Here is a 12500-nt window from a genome sequence, read left to right on the forward strand (position 1 = left end):
AGCCACCTGCCTCCCTGCCTGTGAATATCCCTGTGACCTTAGTCAATATGTAGGTTGACTGACCAGACACTTGACCCCCACATTTGTGAGGTGTCATTGGGTACCATTCTCAGTCACCGGCTAACTCTCCAGTCCCTTCTGCTTGGCTTCACTGCTCATGGCCACCCTTGCCCCCGGCCCTCTTGGACACAGCAGCCCCTGCTGACAGCACAGCCAGCATGTTTGGGACATTTCTTCTCTTTCAGCTGGCAGCGTGACCCTGGGCAACAGTGTCCCTGAGCCCCAAGTGCGTCTTTGCGAGTGGGACACCTGGTTCTACAGAGCACAGAGAATGGTGTGGATTGGGGGCCCGAGCTGGCAGGGGAAGGACTATCGTGGGACATTGCTGAGGCAGGAAGGAGGATGAGGCACTTCTAGAGGGACTTCTGCAGATTCAGTCACATGGGGAGGGGACCACACGACGTCACAGACATCCTGATGTGACACACGCGGAGTGTCCGCTGGGATTGGCCAGGTGGGCGCAGGGCAGAGATAAAAGCTGGTCTTGGAGCTGAAAACTGATGGAGAATCTGTGCCGAGAGGGCTTCGTTGCTCCCCCTGCCCTGGGCTTCCTCCCCCGCCCCTGCCCCCAGAGCCTACCGCGCTGGAGCGCCGTGCTCCCCTGCCCATTCATGGGTCTCAGGTCTAACCTGGGGCCTCAGGTTTCCCACCCCGGCCTCAGCCGTCACCCATGAGGGCCCAGAGCTGGGACTGCTATATCCCACCCTCGCGTGTCCCAGGCCCACCCCAGCCTCGGCCTGGGATCCACATGTAAGCACCTGTTGGTTCCCTGCTTTGTGGCCATAACCGTCCAGTGGCTGGGGCGGGAGCACGTGAGAAGGACGGATGCCAGAGGACAGTGCCTCGTGCCCTGCAGTGCCTTCAGGTGTGGGCACCAATGGCCCCTGTGGAGGCCAGTGTCCAGCTGGACAACTCTAGAGCCTCTAGAACAGATTTAATCTGAAACTCATTGACCCTCTGGAAACATTCGTCAAAGAAGCTGAGTTAGAGCATTTAGGAACTAAAATAAGTGAGGGTCATGCCCTGTAGAGGAAAATCAAAATAAAGGACGAAGAGCTAGGTTTTAAGAGTGTCTAAAAGTTTTGACAGGCGCAGACAAGCTGCCTTTTTGACCTATGTGAAGAAACATGAGACCCTCCTATAGGGCTTAGACGAACCCCCAGGTCCTAACGGTGAGGAGAGCACAGATCTTCCTCTTCAAGAAGCCTGGATTGAGTGGCCAACACTGTCCTGAGGGAGCTGGGAATCTAAGTCCTGCGCCACAATTACTTGAAGTGTTTTGGGAGCCTGTAATTATTACTACTTTATTCTTAGAGACAATTCTTTCAGAAAGAAAAGATGTCAATTGACTAAACAACATTAAACATGTTCGAAAATATCTCCCTAAACACACAAGTCCTTGTTATATTGTCAAAATACGAATGGAAGCCAAAGCAGAAAATCTCTTGGGAAAAAAACAAAAACAGCAAAAATGTCTTCAAAGGATGTTACGCCACATCAGAAAGGAGAAAAACATTCCACAGCTACTGGTCCGCAGCTGTTCTGGTGATGGCAGTTGTGGCATTCCTCTGTGGGAAAGGAATTGTTACACGGTTAAACGTCCCTTTCTTAGCAAAACGGAAAGTGGACATGCGTGTGACAAACACAAGATAAAAAAAAAAAAAGAAAGAAAGAAAGAAAGAAAGGAGAAAAACAAATAAAGACCATCAAAAAAGATGAAGTTGTACAATCAAAGAATTCAAGAGCAGGTTGGTTGGGAAAATTAAATGAAGTAACTTGTAAACACTTAACTATGGTGCCAGGGAAATAGTAGGTCTTTAGGGAAAGTAATTGATAAAATCTGAATTTTCAGACCACTCATTGTAGGTCTGTGAATCATTTTGAGATGATGATTCCCCAATTTACACACCCATCAAATAACGCCAGAGGTTTGCACACTGCTATTCTGGGCATGCAGTCAGAGGGCTTTGGCTGGACTTCACTACAACCTAATCAGAGAAGAAGAACAATATGTATTAGAGGAGAGAAAAACAGTCCAAGAAAACAAAGTGGAAAAAGGGGTCTGCACCACAGATCTCTGCTGGCTTATGTAACTCCGCTGGAAACACTAACAGCAAACTTAGTTACTCCTCATGCTGGGAGAGAACCTAGAATTAGCTTAAATTATATACCACACCCCTGCAGCCCTTGTCAGCTCCTCAAAGTTCTAAATTCCGACATGTTTGTGGAAGCTTAATAGTCATGCTAAATATTAACAAAAGATTGTTCTCTCCAAGACCTATCTACACAGAGTTACTTTGTTTGACCCTCACAACAGCCCTTTTAAGATAGGTTACATTGCACTCAGTTTAAAAGTGAGGACTCTGTGACAGAAAAGTTGGGTGACCTGTCCAATGACACACAGTAGGTAGCAAGCACAGGACTGGAACCTCATCCCCAGACAGCCAGCCACCTGATATGCTTGCTACCCCTTCTCGGTGCAGTCGATCTTCTTATGGTTCCCCTTCCTTGTTTATGTTGCTGAGGACATGTTAAGCCCATAATTAAATTCTGATTTTAAAAAAACTGTAGGGACAAGGCTTATCGCTTTATAGTTAAAACCATATACTATATTGGAAGACAGCTGCTTTGGTGCCAAAAAGACGGCATTGTCTTCACCTTGCTATTGATAGTGTTACAGGGCCCGGCCTGCCGCCGAGGCCTCGCCACATGTGGCCCCACTCACTGAACCAGAGTTGTTATGAGCTGCACTGGGTGGGTGTTAGTGAGCAAGGCCTTCGCGTTAGTTAAATGCTGCGTTCAGAGCTCTAGGCTGAAGAGCATTTCCAGAGCTGAGTTCAGCTAACATGGCCGCACAAGGCAAAGGTAAATTGAGAAAGTTTTGTCATATAGGGTCTAGCTGGACAGGAACCTTGTCTCTGCACTCACAGCTGTTACCAAACATTAAACTTTCTGCTTTTGGGATTTCATTTCTCCCACCTAGAGGGCATCCATGCTGCCCCCATCTCTTTTGACTGTGAACTAACGCAGCTTTCTAATTAAACAGACCATCGAAAAACATTCAAGCCCTGACTCTGCAGCCACACTTATGCAGGTTTAAACTGAATCAGGCACATCCTCAGCAAAATCAAAGCCTAATAGCTCACAGAAGTTTTATTTTTTTAATTTAATTTATTTATTTTGCAATGTGATGAAAAGCAAGGATCTATAAACAAGATTACTCTACCCAGAAAAGCTATCATTTAGAATCGAAGGGCAGATAAAGTGCTTCCCAGGCAAGGAAAAGCTAAAGGAGTTCATCACCACCAAACCTGTATTAGCGCGAAATGTTAAAGGGTTTTCTTTAAGAGGAAGAAGAAAATCAACATCATGAACAATAAATACATATCTATCAACAACTGAATCTAAAGAACAAAATAAACAGCAGAACAGAAATAGAATCGTAGACACAGAGAACATTTTGAGGGTTGCCAGATGGGAGGGGAGTTGGGGGGGTGCGGAAAAGGTGAAGGCACCAGAAAGCACAGATCGGTTGTCATAGGTCACAGAAGATTTCAAGGGGGGGGGGGGGGACAGAGAGGAAAGAAGGGTGCAGCCACCGTTTCCACGTGTAAACTGTTCCCTTTTTAAGGGAGGGTTTCTTTCCTAATGTTTTGAGGCACAGCTCAAAGAATGAAAATCTGGCAAAAACCCAATCATCATGAAAATCTAAATGCCTCAAGTTCACAAACTCCCAGATCTGATTTTTTTTTCTTTTCTTTTTTTAACCTCTGTGCAGCAGCCAGGCTCAAATTCCACCTCCAGGTCGCGGGCAGTGGGCGGCCCCCTGCCTTCCGCCGGCCCCCAGCTCTGTCACACTGATTCCCAGTGAGCATTTCTGATGAAAATGTCAAATGTTCCAACAGCTTCAAGAGTATTTTTCCTGCGGGACAGTAGGGAAGTGAGCGGATAGCCTCCAGCTATTAGCCTTTGGCTTGCAAGCCGAGGTCCCCCCTGCCGCTGTGGCCCTGGCCCCTCACGGAGCCAGGCGGGCGGGGGGCTCTGGCCGGTTCCATGGGACGCGGGATTCCTCGCCAGGCAGCCTGCGGCAGCCCCCCTCGCCCGGCTGCAGACTCAGCCTCTGCCCATTCCTTCCCCAGTGTTACTCCCAAAATAAACTCTTGGCCTTCCTCCCTGTCTGCACACATACTTTCAAAGAATCCAACCTGCAATAAGGCTGTTCCCCCAAACTGCGTTATGAGGAGATAACCCACTCCACAGAGCCTGGTACTTTTTCCCCTCAGGGCTCGGTTTTTAAGTCCTTGGTTGGAATGTGTTGGATGAGGAATGTGTAAATCTGAAAGATAGAGCACGTATTCGATGGGCTTTGGGGAACTGGAACATTTTCAGGCCCTTAGAAAAGAGGAGCCAAGTAAAGACTTTTCCTTGGCTAATACAAAGTGGTTGCCTGGGGCTGAGATGACACTAAGCTATGCAGAGACTAAGCTCAGTGGGGACTGAGAAGCCAAATTTAACACGTTTTTCTCAAAGATTGGGGCAACCCTTGGCATAATCCCTGCATCCTTTCTCCTCCACAGCAGTTTTCACCACCTCATCCCTTTATTCCAGTAGCTTTATATGTTCTTACCACGGACACACACTCACGAGGGCCGGCTTCCCTGCCTCACTCCCTGCACAACACGCCAGCCAAGTTGGCTCCTGTTGTTTCATTATTATAAACACAATTTTGACGAGAACCATCTTAAAGGTACATCTTTGCACTGTTTCTTTAATACATATTCCCTAAAAGAGGATATACTTAGACAAAAACATTTTAAAAAACATTTACACTCCAAAAAGCCAGCACCACTTTACATTCTGTTCCAGTCCAGCACAAGAATATTTCTCCATACCCTTGTCACTGTTGGTAATTATTATCCTTTTTATTTTTGTATTTAATTGGACATTGACTGTTTTTAATTTTGAAAATTTCTGTATTTTACAGAAGTTTATTTCTTTTTAAAATAGGGTTTAGTTCTAATTTTGGCGAGCAGCAGGGCCAAGTGAGACTAGGGTGAAGCAAGTCAGGCGCTCTCCTAGGTGCAAAATTCAAGGGGGAAAGAGGCTGAAAAATCAGCAGTCAAGATAAATAAAAAATAATGCAATATTTAAAAAAATAAAAATTAATGCAAAAAAAATCCACAGTGAGCAAGGTATCAAAATTTTACGTAAAAGGACTCAACCCTGTACGATTGCATAATTGCCTTGCTCCCTTCACTCTAGATTTTTTCCCTGGCAAGCAGGATTTTAACTTTTAAAAGGCACTCAATTACATCTGCATAAATCTCTTTACTCCCTTAATTCAAAACAAGTTTTGGTTCCACATCCCAGAAGAGGGGCAGAGACATGACAGGTACCTCTAAAAATCTGAGCAGGGCCTTCAAGAGTGTCTCTGGTTTTTCCTTGTCTGTGAGACATTCCTCCCAGTGGATTCTGCACTCCCGGCCTCTGCGGGAAAGGCACTGCCTCTTCCTCACAGTGACTTTGCTGTGTGGCCAGCACCGCAGGGCTTCAGGGGGAGAAGGGAAGGAAGACTGTGATCCGCCTGGAAGCGAATCCTCTTAGATCTCTGAGAAGCATTTCTACCACTCCCCAGGACCCCCATTCCTTCCCCTCCTCACAGCCCAAGCGCCATCCAAAGCAGCGAGGAGGGGGCTCCTGTCTCTGGTTACCTGGGGATGCACTCAGCTGGCTCGCTGAGAACAGTGACCCCGCCTCTGGCATCTGCCCCTCTGACGGCCTTGTGGGAGCTGCCTCAGCACTCACAGTTAACCCCAAGGGCCTGCTAGTCGCATACTTTTCCACAAACACAAAAATTGCCATCACGCCTTTTCCGCCTTTTCCGTTTGAAAGAGCTTGTAGAAGCTCTGGGGGTCTTACTGTGGTGGGACAGCCCTGTGCCCCGACAGCTTCACTCTGTTTGCACCACACACAGTTCCTTCTTTCCTTCTACAAGGACTGGAGCCCCTTCCAGATATTTCCTTCTCTTACGAACATCGGCCTCTGTGGGTGTTGTATTTGTTGAATTAAGATTGATACTTCAGGCTCTTAAGTAATCAGATTAAGATAGTGATTTATCTTTCTTACTTGATTTTTTTATTTACGAGCTCATTTATTCACTTATTTAATAGTGTTAAGCCTGAGAATGAATGAACCTGATGAGAAGGGCTCCTATGATCAAATGGGCTCAAATTTATGAACAGAGGCTGAACAAATTTATTGCTAAACAGGGGCCTCCCACTCACGCCCATCTTAGGCCTGCACTGCACTGAAGAATCAAAAATATAGTTGGGATATATAAGTAGCCAGCAAAAATCTGCAAAATGAAACACAGCACATCAAAATGCTAGCACTGGTTATTTCTGGATGGTGGGATTTTCAATGACTGACTTTCTTTTAGGTACTATTAATTTCCGCAAAGAAAATGTTTACTTTTACAATTTAAAAATAATAAAGTTAATAGGTTTTCAAAGCTTGTTTACTAGCCCTCTGTTTTCCGGCTGGGGAGTTACCGACTCCTTTTACTGTCCTCCTTAGGGGAGGCCTGGAGGGAGGGGCCCCAGGCCCAGCGTGGTCTCGGCCACCTCCCTCTCCCTCAGTGTTGACCCTCCCAGCAGTGACCCTGAAATTACCAGATGGAGTTGGGAGACCCGGCAAGTTACGCCCCACGAAACTCCGGGACCCCTCCCGACCCTCACGGGCTCCTCTCATTTCTCCGCTGTCTTCAGCCAGGCCTGGCGCCCTCGGCCCCGCCCCCACCCCAACCGCCTCGCCTCCCCTCACCCCCTCCTCCGCCGCCCCGTCCACCTAAGTCGCCCGGACGCGGAGGAACGGGACCGAGTCTCCGCGGGTGGGGTGGTGGCTCTGCTTTGGCGCAGCACTCAGGCTCGAATGCCCCAGAATCGCCCCTTTCCCAAACTCAAGAGGCTACGCTGGAACTTCTCCTTTCAAACACATACTCGAATCCAGGAGAGACTAGCGCCCTATCAGATCTGTGCGCTGGGACGCCGCAGGCACAGCCAGGCCTTTAATAATGCAGAGGCACCGGCTTGCTGGGACCTCGTGGCGCAATGGTAGCGCGTCTGACTCCAGATCAGAAGGTTGCGTGTTCAAGTCACGTCGGGGTCATATCCGGCTCTTTTTTTCCATCTTCCACGACGAAGGAGTGTAACCAACCGAGTATAAGCCACGAATGAAAAATTTGGCTTCGGGAAGTATGTGTAGTCCCTCCAACAGTACCGAAAACCCTGCTTCCTTTCTTTCGTCACAAATATAGAATTCATCAACTTGTCACTGCGAGAGGAAGAGGTTCCTTCTGGCGACTTGCACAAGGCGCGGGGCCAAGACTCAGAGTGACCCGGAGACAGCCTGGACTGACGCGGCGGCACCCAAGCGGCCCTGCCCACCTCCGCCGGCCCGGACTGCCGGGAGTGGCCCCTGGGGCTGCCCACTCCTCCGCCCCGCCCGTCGCCTCCGCAAAGTCACGCCCCCCCCCCCCCCCCCCCCCCCCCCGTGTGTCGTTTAATTCGCCTCTGGGAGGGTCCAGGAGTGGACCTTCCGTCCCAGGAAGGACTGGTGCCTCTTGCGTGTCTCCTCTTTGCTTGTTTAATCATCTTTTTTTTTTCCTCTCTGCGCCAGACGTTCCTTCCGGTGGTCATTCTCTCACCATCTGGATTTTCCCCCACTCTCAGAAGCTTTATGGATTTCGCAACGTCCATAAAAGCTTGGATATACACATCAATATTATTTGTTAATAGTTTTTTAAAAAATGAAAAGCTCTGTCTGTTCATCAGCAGAGGAATGTATAGAGAAAAGGCAAGTTGCATAAAATATTAAAGACGAAACATGTAAACACATGCTGTACACGTGTCTGTATACTGCTATGAATAGGAATCACACACACCAACTCTGAAAGAGCGGTTACCTCTGGGGAATGAGGAAGAACAGGTAAAGATAATTTCTAACTTTTTAAAAATGAACATTTTCAAAATGTTAATATTTATTAAATCCGGTTAGAGGGTTCATGGACGCTAACACTTAGAAACATGGGTTTCAGGTCGGAATTCACTCCACATGAATAGTCCCTCAAGTCAAGAAACTTATTTAAAATTTTGCAGGTTAGTAGGAACCACACCATGCTGGCAGAAGTAGAATTAAATTCTCTTTGAAAGAAATATATCCTCAAAAGAGGCCTTCTAGTTTTTACACATATAAAGAAAGTCCCAATCAAAATTTTCTCATAATATATTCTAAAAGATAATAAATTGATAGGGAAGACCTTGTGAATCAGAACAAACAAAATCGGATCCACAAACTTCAGATATAGGGATTATCAGTTACAAAATGCATAATTATCCATTTAGTTCTTTCAAAAAAAAGAGAGGGCTAAAAAACTGACCACAGACAAGAGACAATAAAAATAACGAAGCATGTTTTAAGTAACTAAAAAAAAAATTTCTAAAAGTTAAAGATTTCATGTTTGAAATTAGAAACACAATAGTTATATTAAACAGCAGGTAAGACAGAGCTAAAAAAAGGAATTAATGAAATGGAATATTTTGATGGTTCAAAATATGCCCACAAATTCTTTTTTTTTTTAAGATTTTATTTATTTATTTTTAGAGAGAAGGGAAGGAGGAAGGAAAGGAGAGAAAATTGGTGTGTGGTTGCCTCTCATGTGCCCCCTACTGGGAAGTTAGCCAGCAACCCAGGCATGTGCCCTACTCTGGGAATTGAACCAGTGACCCCTTCTTTGTAGGCCAGCACTCAATCCACTGAGCCATACCAGACAGGGCTTTGCCTATCAATTCTTGGCACCCCTTTCCAAAGGTGATGCCTAATTCTCTTTCCCTTGAGTCTCATAAAAAGAAAAAAGCAGAAGTTACAGTGTGTGACTTTGGAGACTGGGTCATAAAAGGAACCCTGGCTTCCTGCTCCTCTCCCTATGGGTCACTGGCTCTTGGACAGCCAGCTGCCACGCAGTGAGAACGTTTAGAAAGCGCCACTTGATGAGGAACCGAAGCCTCCAGCCAACAGTCACATAAGCCCAGTAAAGCTTTCCCCTGTCTGCAGCCCCAACCAACATTTTGACTCCAACCTCATACTCTCAACCAGAACCAACCAGCCAGGCCACACCTGAATTTTGGACTCTCAGAAACTGTGTGAGGTAATAAATGTTAAGATATTAGGCTGGGGGGATGGTACTTTTTTATGCAGCAATAGATAACTAATACAGAGATAGAATTTAAGAACATAAGAAGCCAAATAAAGAGGCAAGGAGAGAAAATATAGGGTGGGGAGAATGAAGCGATATTCAGGATACAATGAACAGGTCTAATATCAGCCTCAGTGGAGGTCCCTGGGAGAGCTAATAGAGACAGTAGGGAGAGAAAGTATGTGGAGAGATGATGACTAACAGCTTTTCAAAACTGATGTAACACAAGAGTCCTCACTTTCAGGAAGCAGACTCTATCTGATGGGGTATTTAAGAGCTGGAAAATTTTAGTTTCATGTAATAGTTAATAAGCCTAGCAGTTAATGCACATAAAAAGCTATTGTTTCAGGAACTGCAGGTACAGCGCCCTGACTCCAGGAGACCACAAGAGATTGACCTTTGTGCTCCAGAAGAGACCATAAGCAATCAAGGTGGCATCTGAGCCATTGGGTTCCAAGGGGAGACAGTCTACCGCCCGGGACACGATAAAGAAAGTCACAGATCAGTGGATGAAAGGATGTTAGGGAAATTGCCAGACTGCAGTTTTTATCTAATTAACATCTTTCCTGAATTCCAAAGCCCTCACCTATCCTTTTTGCTCTTCATAAGAAGGCAGACTTGAAAGGAAATGTAAGATGGTCAGTTAGAGTATAAACCCGCCGTCTTCTTAGATCACTGACTATCTGCATAAAGTGCCCATAAAGAAACAATCCCTGTCTCTGCTTATTGGGTCTCATAGGGGACAGGCAGCCCAACATTGGTTTTTCTGGTTTCATATCCTAAGCACGATAAGGAAATAGATCTATACCTATATAGCATAAGAAAACTGCACAATGTAAGAAAGTAAAGATTTAAAAAATAGCCACAGGGAGAAAAGACCAATTATCTACAAAAAATCAGACTAAAGCTGAATTCTGAGCAGCAAGAAATCAGAGAAAGTGCACTAATTATTCCACAGTACTGAAAGAAAATAACTGCCAACATGAGATTACGCACTTAGGAGCTTATCTTTCAAGCTAAGGAAGCCACCAGCCTCCTTCTCTGAGGGATGCCGCTTTTTGTCATCTCTGGGCCACACTGGAAGAAGAAGAGTTGTCTTGGGCCACACATTATATACATTGCTACATGTAATCACAAAACAGTCTCATAATGTGTTAAGTAAATTTACGATTTTGTGTTAGGCCCCATTCATAGCCATCCCGGGCCGCATGCGGCCTGCGGGCTGCAGGTTGGACGCCCCTGAGAGGATGTCCCTTGGGGAAAAGGCAATGACCCCAGGCAGAATGTACGAAATGCAAGGGCTGCTGAGCAAAGGCAACAGTAAACACGCGGGCGTAACTATCACGCCTTGACCACATAGAAACAATAACAATATCACAAGCTCGGGGAGCTGAAGAATACCAGTGCAACGTGGGACAAGGACAGCGTGCATGCCAGAGTGAGGCAGTTATATTGTTTTAAAAGAAGGGCATTTGTTAACCAGAGACTATGCTAAGTATGTTAAAATGTAGGGTAATCACTAAAATAAAGATAACTGGTTGATTACACAGACCAAAAAAGTCAATGGAAGATAACAAGATTTGAATAATAAATTAACCAACCTTAATCAAATGGACATAGAAATCTGCATACAACAATTCAGAGCAGTTTTTGAGTTTACATGGACCACTTATAAAAATGTGACCACCTTCAAGACCAAATGTAAATGTCAACATATTTCAAAACATTGCTATCACTCAGGTTGCTTTTTTCTGACCAAATAATGATTAAAATAGAAATCAGTAAGACACAGCATACTAAAATTATGATACGAGGCCGAGGCATGAGGAAACAATTCTATTCTTGTTTTAACTAGCCTGTGAACTTAACTTTTGAACGTCCAGTTGTGCACCAGCACCTGGATTCACCCAGATGCCGTAGATAATCTCTGAAGGATTTAAGAAGAAGGAAACACTTCTAAATTACTTCATAGGTCAAAGATAAAATCAGACACTTAAATAGTAGAAAAAATAGAGGTATAAACATCTAAAAGAAGGAAATAAAACTATTACTATTTGCAGATGATATGATTCTCTAGCTGGAAAACCTGAGCTGAAAAATTACTAAAATCAAAAAAAGAAGTCAGTAAGATAGTGAGGTATAAGATTAGCCAAGGACTAATTAGAAGGAATAAGGTGAAAGGAGGTAGAAGTGGGAACAAAACATTCCACATACATTTTTAAGTTGTTTTGATTTTTTGTCACAATGTGAATATATTACCTATTCAGAAAAGAGTTATTAACATCAGTGAATGTTGTACCCCTTGGGAAAATAGAAAGACCTTTCAAGGAACACTTGAGTTGAGGTAGTTTTTAAGGGCAAGGTGTTGGGCAACACAACAAGTAGCCTTAGGGACTGAGGGACCTGGGACACTTGAAGGGTCAGGCAGAGACCAGGTTTCTAGAATCAAATCTCTGACATCAGGATGACATCAGGATGTCCCGGGCGATGGCTTGTGTGGGGATGGGCGGAGTGGGCAGGCACTCCCCTGGGGACCCTTGTGTGGCCTCATGTGTGACCCCTGCAGGTCATGTGGGTAACCACTGTCCCTGACTCTGTCCTAATGTGACTTTTCTTGTGGTTCTACCATTTGCGACATCCTGTTTACAGGCCCTTTGTGAGTCTGACCCAGTGTATGACCCTCTCATGTGACTCCTCTGTGGATCCCATCTATGTGACCCTTGCCCTCTGGCTTCCAATGGAGTTTGACTGATGGGGAGAACCGGCTAGAGGAAGGAATTAAAGGTACAGACAGAAATGAAAACCAGCCAAATGGGCCAAGCAAAAGCCATTTGTTCTGAGCTTGCGTTCTGGCGAGACTCACAGGCAGGCAGAGGAGCAAAAGAGAGCCTTACAGCAGCGGGACAAACGGAAGGCTCAGGTGGGCCCTGAGGGCGGCTCTGGGCCTGGGGAAGCTGGGGCGGGGGGCAGGCGACAGAAGCGGGGCGCTCTGCGTGACTGCTCAGAGGTGCATGTTTGACTTTTTCTAAATGGTCCCAAGTTGAAAGCAAAGACAAAAACCAGGTATCTGTCAGTTCTTAATCATGGTCCTGGCCAGGTGGAGTGATTGCTGCAGCCTGGTTATTTCTGGACTTTCTGGTGTCAACTGAGTTCAAAAGAGCCAGGAGAATTTGACTAGAAATAAATG

The 12500-nt window shown here is 45.7% G+C and overlaps 2 non-coding genes across 2 annotated transcripts; both read left to right on the forward strand.

Moving 5' to 3' along the window:
• Positions 1–1575: 1575 nt before the first annotated feature.
• LOC129068828 (small nucleolar RNA SNORA41) lies at positions 1576–1708 on the forward strand. The gene has a single exon (XR_008528961.1). It is a non-coding gene; the product is annotated as a small nucleolar RNA SNORA41 (small nucleolar RNA).
• Positions 1709–7155: 5447 nt separating this feature from the next.
• Positions 7156–7227, forward strand: TRNAW-CCA (transfer RNA tryptophan (anticodon CCA)). Its single transcript has one exon. It is a non-coding gene; the product is annotated as a tRNA-Trp (tRNA).
• The last annotated feature ends 5273 nt before the right edge of the window (positions 7228–12500 follow it).

The sequence above is a fragment of the Pteronotus mesoamericanus genome, unplaced genomic scaffold (genome assembly GCF_021234165.1).
Source record: "Pteronotus mesoamericanus isolate MK-2021 breed Mesoamerican mustached bat unplaced genomic scaffold, CSHL_Meso_final contig_22, whole genome shotgun sequence".
NCBI lineage: Eukaryota > Metazoa > Chordata > Mammalia > Chiroptera > Mormoopidae > Pteronotus > Pteronotus mesoamericanus.